The sequence below is a fragment of the Diadema antillarum genome, unplaced genomic scaffold, assembly GCF_040938485.1.
Source record: "Diadema antillarum isolate AM-2024a unplaced genomic scaffold, OU_Dant_1.0 scf00000061, whole genome shotgun sequence".
NCBI lineage: Eukaryota > Metazoa > Echinodermata > Echinoidea > Diadematoida > Diadematidae > Diadema > Diadema antillarum.
The window spans coordinates 913,955-934,359 of NW_027270950.1; positions in this window are offsets into that span (position 1 = coordinate 913,955).

Consider the following 20,405-nt stretch of genomic DNA (forward strand, 5'->3'; position numbering starts at 1 on the left):
TGCTGACGACGGTTTTACATATCACACACACACACAAACGCACACACACAAACACACACACACACACACACACACACACAAAGTCCTTTAAGATTATGTTGGGGAAGTGATACGGGATGGTGATTGTGATGACATCGGAAGATGAATAATGGTACAATATATTTTGAATGTATTTGAAAAAAAAATCCCACGAAAGAAGGTAATTTGATAATAAGAGGAAGTACCGCATAACAATGTAAAGGTGTAGGCTATAGAGGGAGTCATATGCAGTGGCGGATCCAGAGGGGGGCGCAACCGGCGCACGCCCCCCTTTATTTTTCGTTAAAAACAAAAGAAATAAAAAAAAATTGAAATGAAACCCGGAAGTGGCACCAGAAATATTAGTCACGCCCCCCCCCCCTTTACAGAATTCCTGGATCCGCCCCTGATATGGACATTTAACGGTTAGAAAAAGTAGATATACACTTACTTACACCCATGTAAAATTAGATTAAAAGTTTGTTAGTGTATTAACAACTACACTGCAGTACATCTTAAACATAACACAATAAATTTACACCAAGGATACTTGAATTGTCTTCATCAATATTTCCCTATACTGCTTAGAGTAATAGTCTACAGTGAAATGTAAACTCTGTGATAACTCGTTGTCTTGGTCAGCGAATCAGGGAGACAGAAATCTCTAGTCTATTTAAACCTTACTAACTCCTGCTTGTTCCAATTTACCACCTTCCAACTGGAGGCTATATCAAACAGTCACATTATGCAGAGCTTGCATTGGCTTGGTATAGTTTGACGACCTATAAGGTTTGTTACCTTGGGTAAATCGAACTCAATCATTATTTTTTGTTATTTTTTTGTTATAAGATTTAAATCATTCCGTATATCCGGCGTAATGCCCCAGTGTAAGCACACATAGTGTATGTATATTATTTTGTTCAAGTCTCCTTTTATGCTCATGTTGTCAAATCATTGAAATAATCACTAGCTGTACTATATGTAATAGGCTAAGTCTGTTAGTAGAGCAGATAAGCCCTCAAAATCACGTGAATTGTGCAAAATTTGACTAAAGCATGAAACTTTCACCAGTGTTAGTACATACCATAAGATTTATTTTAAGATCGGGAGGTAAGTCTGATTTGACCTGAGCTGAGCTGATCCAAGTTTTCATGAAGTCAGGTGGGAAGGCAGTGCGTGAGATACCCTGCAAAGGCTACACACCTCAACAACACTTCCCATTGAAATCACACAAGGGGCTTGTCATGCAAACCAATGGTAACTCTGTGAGCATAATCGACGAGTGCGGTGCAGTGAAGAGCACTGTCATGCAGGATGGCGACATCTATTGTGCCTTTCCAGCAGTTTGCAGCGATGGCTCCATCTTGATAGCCTGGGTTAATAAGAAAGGAAATCTCCTTAGCATCGATCATTACACTTGTGACCTGAAGTACAAAGAAACACTCTTTGATGATCAGAGTATTGACATCCCTCAGCGAAAGTGGTTCTACCTGCAGCAATTCAAAACTACAGGAGACATTGCTTTCTGCACTGTCGACAAACTCTACATCTTTCGCAAATCAATAATGGAAGTGTGAGATACAATGCATTTGTCACGCTGACGTTGGTTTTGAATAACACACACACACACACACACACACAAACACACACAAAATCCTATGTTATTATGTGGGTGTAGTGGTATGGGATGGTAAAGAGATGATGCACTTGAAAAAGAACATTCCCATGAAAGAAGATGATTCATTTATCAGAGGATGCAAAATACGATAAAAAAATGTAGAGATGTAGGCTATAGAGGGAGGCCTATAAGACGTCATATTTTAGGGCTCGAAAAAGACGGCCGCTATTCCGGAGCGAAAATCGGTGAAGTATATTAGTCAGTTTTAACTCGCGATTTCTCAGTGGCGCGAACATCTTTTAATAAGTCACATTAGAAATCTGCTTTAGGAGACATTTCCCTCTGCTTTGACATCTTCTTTCATATGACTTTCTTGATTTTAATGTCTCGTTCACCATACTTTAACTCTTGATCCACTTCGAGAAAAAAACCCTTAACACTTTGCTGATTACCTCACGCCTTTTCAGTATAAATCATTAAATACTACTACACTACCCTAACGCTAACTCAATGAATTTGAATCGCAATAACGAACCACGTTCATATCAATTTTTCTTCCATATTACTTTGTATTTTTACATTTTAGTCTCGATGCATTAAAAATAGTTGTTAGTGTCTCGTTTAAAGTAAGATATTTATGCATCTTTTCATCGTTACTTGAGCTTTCTTCACCATTTTCCCTACTGATATACGAGGCGAAAATCTACAGTAAAATGCAAGCTCTGTGATAACTCGTTGTCTTGGTCAGTGGATGAGGGAGACAGAAATCTCCAGTCTAACCATGCTAACTCCTGTTTGCACCAATTACCACCTTCCAACTGGAGGCTATATCAAACAGTCACATTACGCTGAGCTTACAGGAGCTTGTTAGTTTAGTGAACTGCAAGGTTTGTTATGTAAATGCAACTCGATCATTAGGTTGCATTAAGGGTGTTTAAGATTAAAAACAAAATTTAAAAATTCTTTATAACTGGAGTAATGCTCTAGTGTCAGCACAAATATAGTACATGTATTAATTCTGTCAAGTCTCCTTTTACGCTCATGTGATCAATTACTTGAAATAATCAGTAGGTGTATTACATGTTATAGGCTAAGACCGTATCAAATTAATGTCTATAATTCTGATGAGCCCAACAGCGCCGATTGTTATAATGCACATAATATTTAAGCCATATCGAATATCGATATTAGATGTCATAATAATGATGGCAGCGTTTGATGTATGATATTTGTTTGTTACTTATCAATGATGTCACTGTATATACTTCTTTGTGCATTACTCATCAGTGAAATTAGTAGTGTTGGCGGTGGATGGCCGGTGAGGTCAACAATATTTTTTTTTAAAGAAATTCATTTGAATAAAGTGTATAATGTAACGTTTTGTAATGTGCTGGCTGTTTTCTGTTTCCTACGAGAGAAAATATGTGATAGATTTTGTTTTCATTAAATTTGTACACGCATCTTATGGTATTATGTGTTCTAAGAACTTATTATTATTATTATTATTATTATTATTATTATTATTATTATTACTACTACTACTATTATCGTTATTTCAATCTCTTGTGCTATTTGACATGCAAACAATAAAAAAGAAATACGAATGATGCTGATTTTTACGCCCGAATATTATGATTGTCAAGCATCAACGGAAGTCTTGCTAGAACTCTCTCATTTGTGTCCCCTCTGTAATGCTTTAGGAGAATAGAGTCAACAGGGAAATTCAAACCCTGTGGTAAATGTTTGTCTAAAATCGGATGGACCAAGAAGACAGAAATATCCAGTCTAACTCAATGGTTGAAGCGATTTACAACCGTCAGCTGGAGGCTATATCAAACAGTCATATTGTGCAGAGCAGTTTGGCGAACAGTGAGGTTTGTTATATTGGGTAAATCTAACTCGATCATAAGGTTGTTAAGGTTGTTTTAGATTTAGACCATTCTTATATAACCGGCTTGATGTCCTAGCCCAATCACATAGGACATAATGTTATATTATATATGTTTTTGATGTGTTGAAATCTATGATATGATCACTTCGTCGAAATGATATAGGAGGTGCAGTACATGTAGGCTAAGACTATTATAAGATCAATGTCTTGTCGAGCGCAACAGCACCGTTTAATGCATGTATATTTGAGCCATCTCTCTAAAAAAAATCGAGTGAAAATATTCACTCTTGAAGGAGTAAATACAAAATAGAGTGAATTTAGAGTGAAATTGGATTGAATTTCGAGTGAAAATGTTCATTTTCACTCATTTTGGAGTGACCTCAGGGATCACTCGAAGATATTGGAGTGATCCCTGAGGTCACTCTAAAACGAGTGAAAATGAACATTTTTTTTTTTTAGAGAGAGAGAGAGATCGAATGTAGATACGATAATGATGTCAGTGTATGATACTATTTCTGTGTTACTCATCTATAACACCAGTGTATTCTGTTTGTATGTTGCTCATCAATGATACCGCCAATGCTGGCAGTTTTAATACTGAATGGTGAGTCAGGTCAACATTCTTTTTTTCCCATTCCGTCATTCCTTCTCAGACTTTGTGTGAGTATTTCAAGAGAAGAATTAAACGATGAGTAATTGGTAAATTATGTAGTATGTTACGTGACATTGTGAAATAAAGAACAAACCATGTCATTATAGTAGCTCTATGGGCATCACAGTTAGCAATGTCCAGGTTTCATTTGAAAATGTTGCATGTTGTTAGGTTTTGTAGCATGTTGGCTGTTTTCTGTTTTCTACGGAAGTGGTCAATTATTTCAATCTCAGACACGATGTGAATGCAACTTTCCCTCTAAAGCATACCGGTAGTATTGTAATCAGTAGGAAAAAAAAAGCCTTAGTTATATTTTCCAATGAGGCCATCAGCCCAGTCAAGCTATGCTTATGCTACAGGTTTCCTGCTTCTTTATTAAATCAAACATACTGCCTTATCTGTATTACATTATGTAACTAGAAATGTTTTACAAAGATTTTTGTTATTCATGTAGTATAAACTGCACTTCTGTGTTGATCCTCTGTCATTTGGTTATGTTTTGTTTAAATTTGTCACACTGATGCATTCCATTTTGATTTGATTTTGTTTGAGACGCAAAATAAATACGAACGAAAGAACGAAAGAACGAACGAATGAACGAGGTTGTGTCATCAACAATAATCATTAACAGAAAATATGAACAAAGTTTTCGGTAAAGAGGCGACATAACTGGTTGTGTTGCTATTAGCCTGCATAGACAGTTACCTTCTAAAAGAATAATCGTTAAGCAGACTTTTCAAAGATAAGATGAAGACTGGTTGCGGTGCGGAAAATGGACCATTTTAGACCTTGATTTCGGTCTTATATCCCACCCCTGATTCAGTCATTATTGGGATATGACGATGCACTAATATCTCGCTGACATTGAAACATCGTTTGGTGTTATGAGCTGGATTATAGATGACCTGGAGGGCATTTTTATCAGGTCTTCGTCACAAGCAAATGCTAACTGAATGCTGTCTATTGGAGTCCCTCAGTCCCATATGCACCTTCCGGATCAATTGACTAGTGATATTGCCAAACGTGACGGCTCGGACTCTCTACCACGTATACGGTGAAACATTAAAACGGACAGTGACCAGTACAAAACTGTGATATCGAAAGGAATGTGATTCTTTCGCCATGATATGAATATAGGTCGACTCTTGCTCAGCCAGCGCATCAGTTTGAGAGTGTGAGTACAATCATCAATCGATATGATTTTGTGTTGATTATCATCTATATGAACCATCGATATGCTTAATATGACAGCCAACTGTGAATCGTAGAATGTCTTGATGTCTGCCTTCTTCCAACCTGAAATCGACAACATTAGCGATTGTGAGAATAACAATGCTTGCCGCAACCTAGATATATGTGTATGAGTGCTTCATTCATCAAATTTTCAGAAGGTTACATCATTCTAAAACTGCCAATACTGCAAACGAAACAACATGGCCGCCAACATCGAAAATGCCCTCAACGCCTTCATCAAAAGCGATAAATTCCTCGATGCAATTCGAAAAGCTGTATGTGAAGGCATTCAAAAGGAGCTAGCAGAGCTAATCGATCGCAATGAAAGAAGTGAGGCGAAAATAATGGAACTAGAAACCACAATAGCCCACAAGTCCAAAGAAATAGACCACCTGAAAGGAGGTCGACACTCAACAACATGCCTTAACAGCCCTACAGAGGACAATGAACGCACAAGAACAATACTCGAGGAGAAACTGTTTAAGAGTTTTTGGTGTTGAGGAATCTGCCAACGAGGACACCGATGAACTCATCTGCAGACTTGTAAATGACCGGCTTGACGTCCCACTCCAGAAGCTTGACATAGAACGCTCACACCGGATTGGAAGAAGGCAGACCGAGCCTAACGCCGGAAACAACCGCGTCACAAGGAGCTCAAAAGGAAAAGAACAGAAGCCACGCCCCATAATTGTTAAGTTCGCGTCGTATCGCACGAGGAATCAGGTGATTGGTCAACGCCGTCGGCTGAAGGGATCTAGAATCGCAATCTAGGAAGATCTAACAAAAGCAAACGCGAAACTTCTGCAAGAAACAAAACAATGCTCCAAGGTTCTCGCAGCATGGCCGTCTGATGGCAGAATCATAGCATTAATACCAGCCTCAGGAAACAAGACGATCAAACGTGTTATCACGTGCGAAAATGACCTAAACTTGATATTACTACTGCCAGTTTCTTAGTTATATGAGTGCATCATTATACCACAGTCTTAAATTTGATGCAGCTAAATATTGCTGTATTTTTAGTCGTTTTCCACCGTTTATGACTTTTTGGTAACCCCTGTTCAGTATTGTACAACATAGTTATACTATACTTGCTGAGTGTGTGTGTGTGTGTGTTTTTTTTTTCTCTCTCTTTTTTTCTCTTATTATAATTTGTAGCTAATGGGCAAGAAATATCCATGTACCTTGTGCTCTAAATGTGTCAAAAGTAATCAAAAGGGTCTTTTATGTACACATTGTGAAAAATGGGTGCATATTTCATGTGCAAGCATCCCTTTAAATGTTTACAATGATTTATCAGAACGGTTTTTCGACTGGAAGTGTCCAAAATGCTTGATGAAGCAATTACCTTTTTATGATGAGAAATGCATTAATGATTCAAATAGTAGTATAAAACGTAAACCTCCAAGAGTAACAGGTGGAAACGGTTTATATGGATGTGAATTTAAATTTAAGTCATTGTGTGAGAAAGGTTTGAAATGTATACAATTGAATATTGTTAGTATAATGAAAAATTTTGATGAGTTGAAATCTATCATCCTGCAAAATGATGTTTATGTTTGCGCTCTCAATGTAACCAGGTTGGAGGAAGGGATTCGAGACAGTGAAATAGAAATCCCTGGTTACTCGATTATAAGAAAAGATCAAAACCGAAATGGTGGAGGTGTAGTCATTTATATTCGGAATAGTATTTGTTACAAAGTCTTGGAACACCGGTCTTTATTTGAGTTGGAAGCTATCTTAATTTCGATCGAATTGAGAAATTCTCAACCCATTCTTTTTTTTGAATTGGTACAGACCGCCTAATTCTGGACGCGCAGTCTTAGATACGTACGAAGACTTACTAACATTCATGGGAAATTTCAACTGTCACTCAATTATCATGGGTGATACAAATTTTGATATTTATAAAGGACCCTTTTCTTCACATATAAGCAAATATAATCAGATAAATAGTATTTATGGATTTTATCAATTAAATAGTACGAAATGCACCAGAGTTACTGAAGAGACAGCCACTCTAATTGATCATATGTTGACAAATAACACTGACTGTATAAAGACCTCAGGTGTTCTCGAGGTAAGCATGGGCGATCACTTCATGAATTATCTGATCTGGAAAACAAATAGTTTAACCACCCATGACCACAATTATGTAACCTTTAGAAAGTCAAAAAATATTGACTGGAATATATTTCGTAAAGATCTCATGGAACAAGACTGGAATGAAATTGAAACTTTTTATAATTTGGAGGATGCTGTTAAGAAATGGGAAGAAAAGGTATTACTGGTCACCAACAAGCACATGCCTATAAAGACAAAGCGTATGCGTAACAAATACTCTCCTTGGTTGAATGAATCGATTTTTGAATTGATGAGAGAAAGAGACAAGGTTAAGAAGAAAGCAATTACACAAAATAGTGAACAGTTGTGGAAGGAGTATCGACGGCTGAGAAATAAAGTTACTAATGTTATAAGGAAAATGAAAAATCAGTATTACATCAATAAATTGTCTGAATGATCCGGAAGAAATGAATCCTGGAATGTTTTAAAATCTTTTCTGCCAAATAACGACACATCGTCTCATCATCTCTCTTGTGACGATGCATACAGTAAAGCCTCCGAATTTAATGAACACTTTGCCAGTGCTGCTATGAATTTGTTAATGAACATCAGATGGAGAAAACGGACGTCACCGAAGTAGATATCATTACATGATCCGTATGTTATGATAATATGGACACATTTGCAGTTGTATCTGAAGCTCAGGTTATGAACGAAATCAACAAACTGAAAAATAAAAAATCGACTGGAATTGATGGTATATCGGTTGAGATTTTGAAAGTATGTGCTGATATATTGAATAAGTCTATAACGTATTTGATAAATGAATCAATTATTGAAGGAGTTGTCCCAGAGTCATGGAAAATAGCCAAGGTAATTCCGATATACAAAAAAGGAGATAAGTCGAACCCTGATAATTACAGGCCAATTTCCCTGCTGCCTTGTATCTCGAAATTACTGGAGCGCATAGTCTCGTTACAATTATCACACTATCTTAATGCGAACAATGTCTTAACACCGGTTCAGTCTGGATTCAGGGCAAATCATTCCACTGTAACTGCCCTTGTAAAGGTTACTGATGAATGGCTTTTGGCCATGGATGAAGGTGAATATACTGGGGCGATATTCGTCGACCTACGGAAAGCGTTCGACACTGTCGACCACAATGTAATGTTAGACAAGTTGTCGAGAATTGGTATAAATGGAGGTACACTTGAGTGGTTTAAGAGTTATCTGACGGGCAGGAGGATAGTAACTAAGGTCAACAACGCATTGTCTGATGAAATGTACTTAACTCATGGTGTGCCCCAGGGCTCTCTTCTTGGCCCTCTACTGTTTTGTGTTTTCATTAATGACCTGCCTCGCATTTTTCAGTCATGTCGTGTTCATCTTTATGCGGATGATACAGTCATTTACTACTCAAACAAAGATGTTAAAGTCTTGGAGTCCATTTTAAACAAAGAAATGCAAGTTTTTGATCAGTGGATGTCACAGAACAAACTCTTGGTGAATTATTCAAAGAACGTCAGTATGCTTTTTGGTACGAAATGTATGCTCTCAAGGTGTAATTCACTAGATGTAAAAATAAAAGACACCCAGATTCGAAATGTTGAAACGGTAAAATATCTTGGAATTCATATCGACGCTGAGTTGAAATGGAATATTCATGTAGATAAAATGTGCCAAAAAATCAGTAGATTGATTGGTTTTCTTGGAAGATTAAGACATGTTGTAAATGAATCAAATTTGAATTTGATATATAAATCTGTGATTCTTCCACATTTTGATTATGCAAGCGTTATCTGGTATTCCGCTCCACAAGGTTCTCTGTCAGCCCTTCAAAAGCTACAGAATAGAGCGGGTCGTATGATTATGAGAGTAAATCCATATTCTTTTGTATCTACTCAACATATTCATGATATTTTGGGCTGGGAATCTCTTGAATACCGATATAAAAAGAATATGAGTATGATGATTTATAAGATATTGCAGAACTTTCTCCCCAATTACATGTCTGATAATATTTCTAGAAGATTTCTTAACTATTCACTGCGTTCAAACCAGAATTTGAATCTTCCAAAGCCAAATTCGAATAACTGTAAAAGGACTTTCTTTTACAGGGGAGTATCAATGTACAATCAATTGCCCAATGAAATTCGTAACGCATCAATTTTAAGATCTTTTCAAATGTTATTATCTGATTATTTAGATAGAGTATTATGGTTAAAAAAAAAGACTCAATGGAGTACCAAATGTAACAGCCATTTTTGTGTTTTTTAGGGGGGAGGGGGGTATATGAGTCTTGCCTTTTCTTTTGTAAGTTTGTTCTCCTCCTCTTTTTCTTTTCCTTGCTCTGCTCTTCTCTACCTACCTCTGATTATTGCTGACTCTCACTGTACCAGTTCGGTAAATGATTTTCATTATTTTTTTCTTATGTTTTGTATATACAGTGTTTATCATTCTTGTATTGTACTGTAAATTAGGGACCCTGTGGAAGAACAGACATATTTTGATAATATGATTGAACAGGCAATCCCCCGTTTCTTCTGTAAGTATATGCGATGTATATGCAACTTGTAATGTGTGTATTTTTTATATGAAGACGGAAATAAAAACAAACAAACAAACAAACAAACAATATTGGACTCTTGTCCAAAATCCCCAAAGAGGACGTTGCATGTGTAATGCCTGGCTAGTATTGCACTTTAACCTTGCTTAAAGGTAGGGAATCCCATTTGCATGCCTTAAATGAAGAGTTGTATAAATACAGTGGTATGTTGAAGAGAGTATCATTTTAGAAACTCCCATAAAGTATTGAAAGTGGAAGGTAACATTTAGTACATTTTTTTGACCGTGAGATTTTGAATTGAATTTTTTTTCGGGGCTCACCGTAAATTCCAGTACATTACTAGGCTAGCTTTGCAGACCCATGCACTGCATGTGTGTTCATCATGTATATTTTGTGAAGAAGGTTCATCAACACAAGCCTCATTTCTATATACATTCTTGCCACACACTCTATATGTTATTACATCTGCTCTTGTACTTTTAGATTTTGTGTTTATAGATAACAAATGCAGAAGACTGCAACAAAAAGGCTTAAGTGTGGCTGACGCACAGAACTACTGAGTAGTTGAGTTTTGTGCATTATTCAAATTTTAGATAACTGTTGACTTCCAAATTTCTAAGCAGTGGCCTAAGCAAGTCCCCTGAGGTTCATATTTAATGTTTTGCTGCATTTTGGGAGGTCTGTAAAAGGTATCCCCTACCTTTAAGGGAAGATGGGTCTTCATTCCAAAATTACCGCAACTATTATGTGAGGAAAATGACTTGGCCTATGTGCACTTACCTGCCGTCCAACTTTCCCTTTTCTTATAGTTTGTGCATGAAAAATAATCAGAAAGTTTTGTGGAGTGTTATCATGTAGTACATTGAACTTCAGACAACTTTTGTACTATACAATTTCTGTTGGTTGTTATCTTAGCAGCAGGTGTGGATAATTTGATGTCAGGTGTTGCTGTTGTTGTTTCGATTGAATGTAAACCATGAATACTGAATAAAACCATTGATTTATGAATATTTCGGAAAGTTCGGGACAAAATTATCAATTAACATTCTTTGATGTGTAGAGAACACTTTATAAGAAAACTGACAACTATCCTAAGATCTAATGACATCTGTACTGTATAGTCAAAGAAAATATCAAAACCAAAAGGCCATTATTCCTTGACTTTTTATCATTGTTGGGGCCTACTCAGCAATACTTGCTAAGGGAGAAACAGCAAAAAGTACAAAAAGAAAAAGAGTTTTCAACGAAATGATATGTAGTAAGATAAACGAGTACTCTCTAAAAAAATCGAGTGAAAATATTCACTCTTAAAGGATTGAATACAAAAAAGAGTGAATTTAGAATGAAATTGGAGTGAATTTTGAGTGAAAATGTTCATTTTCACTCGTTTTCGGGTGACCTCAGGAATCACTCCAAAATGAGTGAAAATGAACACTTTCACTCAAAATTCACTCTTTTTTGTATTCACTGAAAAGAGTGAATATTTTCACTCGATTTTTTTTAGAGAGTATACATATATACACACACACACACACACACACACACACATATATATATATATATATATATATATATATATATATATATACATATATATATATATATATATATATATATATATATATATATATATTATATTCTCTTCCTGGTTAAACCGGCAAACTATAAGAAGCTAATGGAAGGCAAACATCATACCCCACTGACAGCCCATTGCACGTCATACAAGATCAAGTTATTCTGATATTCCATGAGGAAAAAGTTACGTGGTATAATAATGTTGTGGCATTGGCAATATCGCATGTTGCATATTGCTTCACAAAATAGTAATAAACTACCACTCTTACGAAGGTAAGCGGCAAAAAGTAATAAGATTGGCGCGATCAGCTAGTTGGGAAGTGGAGAGGTTATGGCAGACCGACGGCGGGTCGATTGTTTTATTGAGCTATCTATGAAACAATTCTTTTTGTCTCAGGTGCTTGAGGTATGAAAACGTCATTTATCATCATTCTGACTTTGGCAGCAGTAGGCCTACTTATGTTGCAGCGCCCCGACGTACAGTTTATCATCAACTGTAGCATACATTCTCCTCTTTCTCCTGGTACATTGTAGGCGGACGTACTGCTTGAACATCTAAATCGCTAGTCACTATTTGGACGGACGAATATAATATAAAATCCTATAACTATTGTAAGAATCGCGTCGTCTGTGAAGACCATTTTGAGGTAGAATGCTTTAAGGAAGACATGTGAGCGAAGATGATGAATTGCAAGACGAAGAAAAAGATGCTCAAGCCAGACGCCATTTCATACAATTTTCGTTCATCGGCCGTGCACAATATGATAACTTATTTTGCTTCATAAAATCATAATATTACATTGTTAATAACAACAGTTAGATAACAGTTAAATAAACAAATGTAAAAATGTCCTGCTGAAATTGACAAACTCTCGTATGCTAGCGTGAGTAAAGTGAGATAGCAAGTATAGTGCAGTGTGTGTACTGCGAGAGGATCGATTGTGAGGCTGCTACGTCACTCACGACAGTTTGTGGGTAATTGCGCAATGGATTGTCGCGATCTGGCTAGAACTAGGCTGAGTCTTGCGGAATAAAAAAATAATATTTAATTAGAATATTTCCTTGGTGCATTTTGTTAGATTGAAACACAATTCCAATGTCTTCTATTATTTTTATACTTTCCCCTCGAAAGACTGATAAATCGTTCGATCCTTCCCTTCAACTATGAGAAGAACAAAATTCATTTTGACATGATATGAGACTACCATTTCAAGTACACAATGACTAATTCACAGTTCACATTAGCTCACATCCGTTTGCCACAATGTACTCGGGATGCTCGAGCATCCTGATTTAACCCTTTGTGTGACACGTTTGTTTTCTGTCCATAGACGTGTGTGTGAGATTTGTGCACATTAAATTGGCTTATTGGCACAAAAACGGTTAAAAGCGTCTGATTTGGTTGGCACTATTACGGCAGACATCTTTTGGTAGTTGAGTTCAGTACAGAAACGTCGTGAGTACACGCCAAGATCATCTATCGGAATACACATTCACGGGTAAGTGAAGTGAAAAATTCACATTCTTCTTCAGTTTGAAATCACTACATTATTCGTTTAAGTTTTTGTTGAGATTGACTCCTACATGGGCTTTTGTCTGCGGATATCAAATGTTCCTATATTTTTGAAACCATTATTGAATCATTTTCTGGCATGTATACCTGCATACTTGTCTTCCTTATGCTTTGCTTTGAGAGTTTTTCCAGCCCTTTCTCAACAGTGATACCATAACTTTTATACGTCTCCTTCATACCTTAGCAGGATAAATATGATGATTATGTGTTGTGATTTTGTGGATAATGTAAGGTGCAGATGTTATGTCGTGTCTCCTCCCCTACTTTCTCTCCCTCTCTCTCTATCTCTCTCTCTCTCTCCCTCTATTCCGCCTCCTCCTCTTCCTGCCCCTCATCTCTCTCTTCTATCTGTCTCTCCCTTTTTACTCTTTTGTCCTTTTCTTGTTTGATCCATTTAGCCCTGCTTGAATTGATTGCTGTTTAGAGAACTTCAACTGGGAAAATATTGTGGATAATTATATTCTTATACATGATTGCTGAACTATTATGTTGGCCACAAAACGTTATTTGGTTATGGAAGTATACCTTGACAATGTCAAATGAAATTCATTTGTTGCTGGCTTAGTGGAAAGTGATAATTATAATAGGTACAGGGCCGGCGCAGTGTTTTCAAAAGTGTGGGGACCCACTTCCGGGTTTCATGAGCTAACAAGCAAAAAAAAAAAAAAAAAAAGCTCATCTCTTCTCCCCGTCCACTTCCGGGTTTCTTCAGCTGACAAGCCCCCCCCCCCCCCCCCAAAAAAAAAGGTCTTCAGTGTGGGGGCCCGAAGTGATGACACCTTATGTATTTCTTTGTATGGTGCACAAAAAGTGTGGGGGCCCGAGCCCCCACGGCCCCCACGGCCCCCACGGCTGCGCCGGCCATTAGGTATACAAATATCATAGTCGAAACGTAGGCCCTCTATATAGTAAGTCGACTTCACAACTCAAGCAGATACGGTGCCCCTGCGTTTTCGTTTTTTCGTTTCAAACGATATTTTGCCAGTCTGAATTCAAAACTATAATCACATCACAAAAGCCAATGTTTGCCAATACCTGCTAAGAAATGTCGCTAGGTGAGATCTATGAGAAAAGGTGAAGTTTGTGCTTGGGAATATAAGTTTTCCCTTATGTCATAGTTAGGGATTTTTTTCCCCTTAGAATTCTTCTACTCAGAATCTCGGAACTCGAGATTAGACCGAATCAAAAGAGCAGAGGTAAAGGGTTTACTTGATCCTTTACAGTTTTCTTATGTCATACTTAGGGAAATGTATTTTTCGTTTTATTTTGTTTTTACTTTAGAATACATCGCAATGTCTTCATTGGAACAAGCTGTGACGAAAAGTCTCCAATGTCCACTGTGTATCGATCTCCTGAAAACGCCAAAACTTTTGTCATGCGGTCACACTTTCTGCAAGGACTGCCTCTGTCTCCTTCAAGCTTCAGGCGGGAATCCCAATCATATTTTCTGTCCTATCTGCCGCCAGAAGACGGAGGTGAAAGAAGGAAATGTATCGAACCTTAACACTAACCTTCAGGTCCAGTCTTTGGTAGACGATATAGCAGGAGCCATTCAGCCATGCGCGGTATGTACTTCGGCGGATCGCCCTGACGCGAAGACCTACTGCCAAAATTGTAAGGCTTACATGTGTGATAAATGTTACGTGAAGCACAATGAGTGGCCAGCAAACACCACCCACCAGATTGTCACCGTTGAAGACATCAAACAGGGGAGGGCGCACATCAAGAAAAAGGTTGTATGTCCTAGTCATGATCAGGACGAAGGAGAGCAGTACTGTTCGGATGTCTGCCTTGATTGCCTGAAGATTATGTGTATGAGGTGTCGAATGCTGGATCACCAGCCGAAAGATCACAAAGTCTTGAGCAACGCCCAGTACAGCAAACAGAGACTACAAGAAATGACTGTACTGAGTGAGCAAGGAAAGTGTTATACAGATGCTCTAGACACTTTCATCAAGAATGTAGACCAGAAAAGAACAAACTCCATCGCACATATCGAAGAGAAAATGAAAGCAATCATTAAGACTTACGACGAATATGTAAGGAAACTGACAATGAGGAAGGAGAAACTGATTCGACAACTTGAGGAACAGAAGACGCAGGCAGAACAAAAATTCAAGGATATATTGGATGACACTAAGATGCAGATTGCAAGAATCAAAGGTTCCTCGGAGTTGGCAAACATGAGTTTAAAAGCGCCGCTAGAGGGCGGCACAATTGCGATGCACAAGTCGCTTTTCGACGAATTGAAGTGTGCGATTGGGAAAGATAAACCAGATCTAACTGACGCCAGTCATCTCGAGGAACGTGTAAAAAGTATTCGATTTCAGTCAAACACAACAAACAACGAGCTTAATCTTGGTGAACTTCAGCCAGCAGAGTGGAAAAAGGCTGTGGAGAAAGAGCTTCATAAGAAGGATAGTATGAACAAAATGGTTGAAACACCTACAGGTCAGATGGCCGTAGGATTTAGCGTAGGTGGGGTTTATTATTACATGCCCAACGGCAAGCTATCACCGACAAGTGATCATGAGGACATCGGCATTCGAACCATGGGGTATCTTTCAGATGGTCGCCGTATCATTGTTAACTGGTCAAATAACATATCACTTTTTGCTGTAAACGGTAAAAAATGTGACGTAGATTTTGACACTTTGACAGACAGTGAAGGTGGATTTTGCGAAGTTTCGGTAGACGGTGAAGATCGCATTTATGTCAGCTACAGGAAAGCTCAGCTGATCAAAGTTTTCATGAAGTCAGGTGGGAAGGCAGTGCGTGAGATACCCTGCAAAGACTACGAACCTGGACAACACTATCCGTTGAAATCCAACAAGGAGCTTGTCATGCAAACCCATTCTAACTCCGTGGCAGTAATCGACGAGTCCGGCACGTTTCAGAGCACTATCACAAAGGATGGCGATATCTATTTTGCCTTTCCAGCAGTTTGCTGCGATGGCTCCATTTTGATAGCCTGGCTTAATGCGAAAGAAAATCTCCTTAGCATCGACCAATACACAACTGACCTGAAGTACAAGGAAACACTCATTGACGGTCAGCGTATTGACATCCCTGAGCGAAAGTGGTTCTGCCTTCAGCAATTCAAAACTACAGGTGACATTGCTTTCTGCACGCCCGACAAACTTTACATCTTTCACAAATCAATCATGGAAGTGTGAGATACAATACATGTGTCACGCTGACGTTGGTCTTGAATAACACAGACACACACACATACACACACACACACACAATCCTATGTTATAATGTGGGTGTAGTGGTATGGGATTATAGTGCAGTGATGACACTGGATGATAATTAATGGCATTATACATTTTGAATGTATTTGAGATAGAGCATTCCACTGAAAGAAGGTGATTCAACAATCATGGGAGGTATTATACGATATAACAATGTAGAGATGTAGACTATAGAGGGAGACATATAAGACATTTAAGGCTTAGAAAAGTCAATAATACACTATAGTAATGTAGAATGATATTCACGAATTGTTAGTGTATCAACAACTACACTGCACTATACCTTAACGCTATTAAAGTCAATGAATTTGAACCGCAATAAGGGACCTCTTTCATATCAATAGATATTTCTCTTTAATACTACTTTGTATCACATTGCAGTCGCGGTGCATTAACAGTACAGTGTAGCTGTTAGTGTCCAGTAAAGTAAGATTTTTATGCATACTTGAATTGTCTTCATCGATAATATTTCCCTACTGCTTTAAAGTAATAGTCGACAGTGAAATGCAAACTCCGTGATAGCTCGTTGTCTCGGTCAGTGGATTAGGGAGACAGAAATCTCCCGTGTAACCATGCTAACTCCCTGGTTGCACCAATTTACCAGAATCACATGTAGGCTACATCAAACGGTCACATTATGCAGAGCTTACAGGAGCTTGGTTGTTTGGTGATGTACGGTTTCTTTTATTTGATAGGTGAATCCACTCGATCATTAGTTTGTTTCAGGTTGTTTTAGATTTAAATCATTCTTTATATAAGAGGCGTAATGCTCCAGTGTATAAGAACATGTGGTGCTAATGTATCTATTTTGTTCAAGTCTCCTTTATGCTCATGTAATCAAATCATTGAAATAATCAGTAGATGTAGTACATGTAATAGGTTTAGACTGTATCGAATTAATGGCTATCAATGTCAAGCTCAAGAGCGCTGATTGTTACAATAAACGTGTATTTGATCCATATCGAATACAGATATTAGATGTCATAATAATGATGTCGGTGTATGATATAACATATTTGTTTGTTACTTATCAATGATGTCACTGTATATACTTCTATGTGTATTACTAATCAATGATACTATATAGTAATATCGGCAGGAGCATTTACAGGATGGTTTAGTAAGGTCAATTTTTTTTTTTTATTCCGTCATCTCTCCTCTGCCCTCGTGTAAGCTAATAATCAAAGAGAAAGATTGAGTGATAAGTGATTATTGTTAAACTGCGCTGTATTTTATGTAGAGTGAAATATAATTATATAGAATATATCTATTGTGCGTGTCCTAGTTAACAATGTTAATTGTTCATTTGAATATAGTGAATGGTGTAACATTTGTAATGTGCTGGCTGTTTTCTGTTACCTACGTGACTTTTCATTGTTTCAATCTCTTGTCCACTTCTTCGACAGACAGACAAGTAATAACAAAAATATGAATGATACTGATGAGTAAGCCAAAATATTATGATTTTTATGCATCAGCGGAAATCTGGCTAGAACTCTCTCATTTGTGTCCCCTCTGTACTGCTGTACGAGAATGAAGTTGACAGAAAAAATTCAAACCCTGTGGTAAAATGTTTATCTGATCGGATAGAACAGGAAGACATCCCTCATTGAAGTGATTTACCACTGTCCAAAAGGAGGGTTGTATGAAACATTCACATTGTATATAGAGCTTCTAGGAAGTTTGGTGAATAGTGAGGTTTTTTATATTGGGTAAATCCAACTCGATTATAAGGTTTTTAAGGTTCTTGTTAAGATTTAAACCATTCTCAAAACATTCAGAAAGCACATATAGATATAGACTATACATGTATTTTATCGTTTGAAGTCTGTTCTGTCATGAATTCGTCGAAATGATACAGGACGTGCAGTACATGAGGCTAAGACGTTATAGAATCAATGTCTTTATGTCGAGCGCAACATCGCCGTTTGCACTCAATGCACAAATATTTGAGCCATATAGAATGCAGATATTATATGTCATATGATAATGATGTCATGGTATGTTACTATCTTTGTGTTACTCATCAATAATGCCAGTGTTTCATACTGTATGTGTGTTGCTCAGCAATGATACCGACAATGCTGGTAGTTTACTTGATGGTGAGTGAAGTCATTTTTTTTTTTTTCATTCCGGTATACCTCCTCAGCCCTTGTGTAAATATTTGAAGAGAAAGACTGAACGATGAGTAATTGATAAATTATTCAGTATTATATATGTTTGTTACGTGACGTTGTGAAATAGAGAACAAGTCACATTATTGCATATATAGCTATGTGGGTATCCCAGGCAGTAATGGCTATAGGGTTCATTTGAAAATGTTGAATGTTGTTACATTTTGTAGCATGTTGGCTGGTTTCTGTCTTCTACGTAAATATCAGTTATTTCAATCTGTGACAAAATGTGAATGCAACTTGAGATCATGTCATCAGCAAGAATTATGAATAGAGACACAGGAATCAATTTTCGGGAAGGGGCTACTAAAACTCTTCTTTCTTTCTTTTTGGCTAGTAACCTGAATGAGTAGGCCTAGTTACCTTCTAAAAGAATATTGGGGTCTTGTCCAGAATCACAGTAGAGAAGGCTGGTGAAATATCTGTCGTAATGTCCTGTTATAGCATTCAAACCTCGCTTTGAGGAAGAAGGATTTTCCCTCCAAGATTACCACAACTACTATAGACATATACAATGGGAGGAAATGACTTGGCCTTTTATACACTAACCTGTCTTGTAACTTTCTCTTTTCTTACCGCAGTTTGTGCATGTAGAATATCAGGAAATCTATGGAATGTTATCTTGTTGTATGCTGAACTTGAGACAACTTTTGTTTTATAATTTCTGTTGGTTGTTTTCTAAGCAGCAGTTGTGAATGATTTGATCCGCAGGTTGGATATTTGTTGTTGTTGTTGTTATCTCGGTTGGATGAAAACGGTCTCCAAGGAGAAGACAACTAGAATTAGGAGCAATAGAAATATTCGTCCATTTTTCTTTCTCGGAGATCTATGGTCGTGGTAAGTCCTATAAGTTTTAATATATAATCACTGACTCTCCACACCAGAAGTGAACATAGAAGTTAACAAGGACGAAATCAAGTAACTATTTATTATTTGCACAGTTTTCTTTTTTGCAGGTATCGGATATTACACAATTTGTGAAGAATGTTTTCAAAATAATAGCAGTTATGTGTAAGCTACATTAATATGAACCAGTGCAGGATCAAATAAACCACTTGAGTATGGCATTTTTTTTACCAAAGTTTTGCAACACAAGTTTAAGAGGGAAGACCATCCTGGAAGAAAACATAATGCATGTAGTGTCTATTTAAATCCATCCTACCAGGAAAATAAATTTGTGCTTTACCAGTAGGTACCAAATGGACAGTTATGTTGAGTGTCAAAATCTTGTGTTCATATAGATTTGTGTATTACATGGAGCAGATCTTGCAACAGATTAAGATTGGATGATTTATCTAGATGTTTACGAAAAAGTATAATGTTTACGGCAGGATAACTGGGCTGGGAATTCCAGTTAAAGTTAAGGTCCTGTCTCTTGTAGGCATAGCCTTGATATCAGCCCTTCTACCAGCTACGTGATAATTGTAGGGACTACTGTGGAAGAGACCACTTTAGCACGATTTAATAATGGTTTGTGCTTGACCAAGTTGGGTGAACTCCACTTTTTTAACAAGAATATTGTGATCAATTCCTCTTTAGTTAAGTTTAGGATCGAATTCCCTACTAAAACTTTCACACTGCAAGTATTTTATTTTTCACATATATTATTCAACATGTAAAGTCCATTATTGTTGGGACAATTTTCTGTTTGAGTCCCATGGGAGACATGTTGTAAGGGGTATATTAGGTACATTTCAAATTCAAGTTCAAGTTGATTCATTTCATTTCCAACGAAATAATTAGGATGACAATGAAATGTTCGTTTATAGAGATGTCAGAAA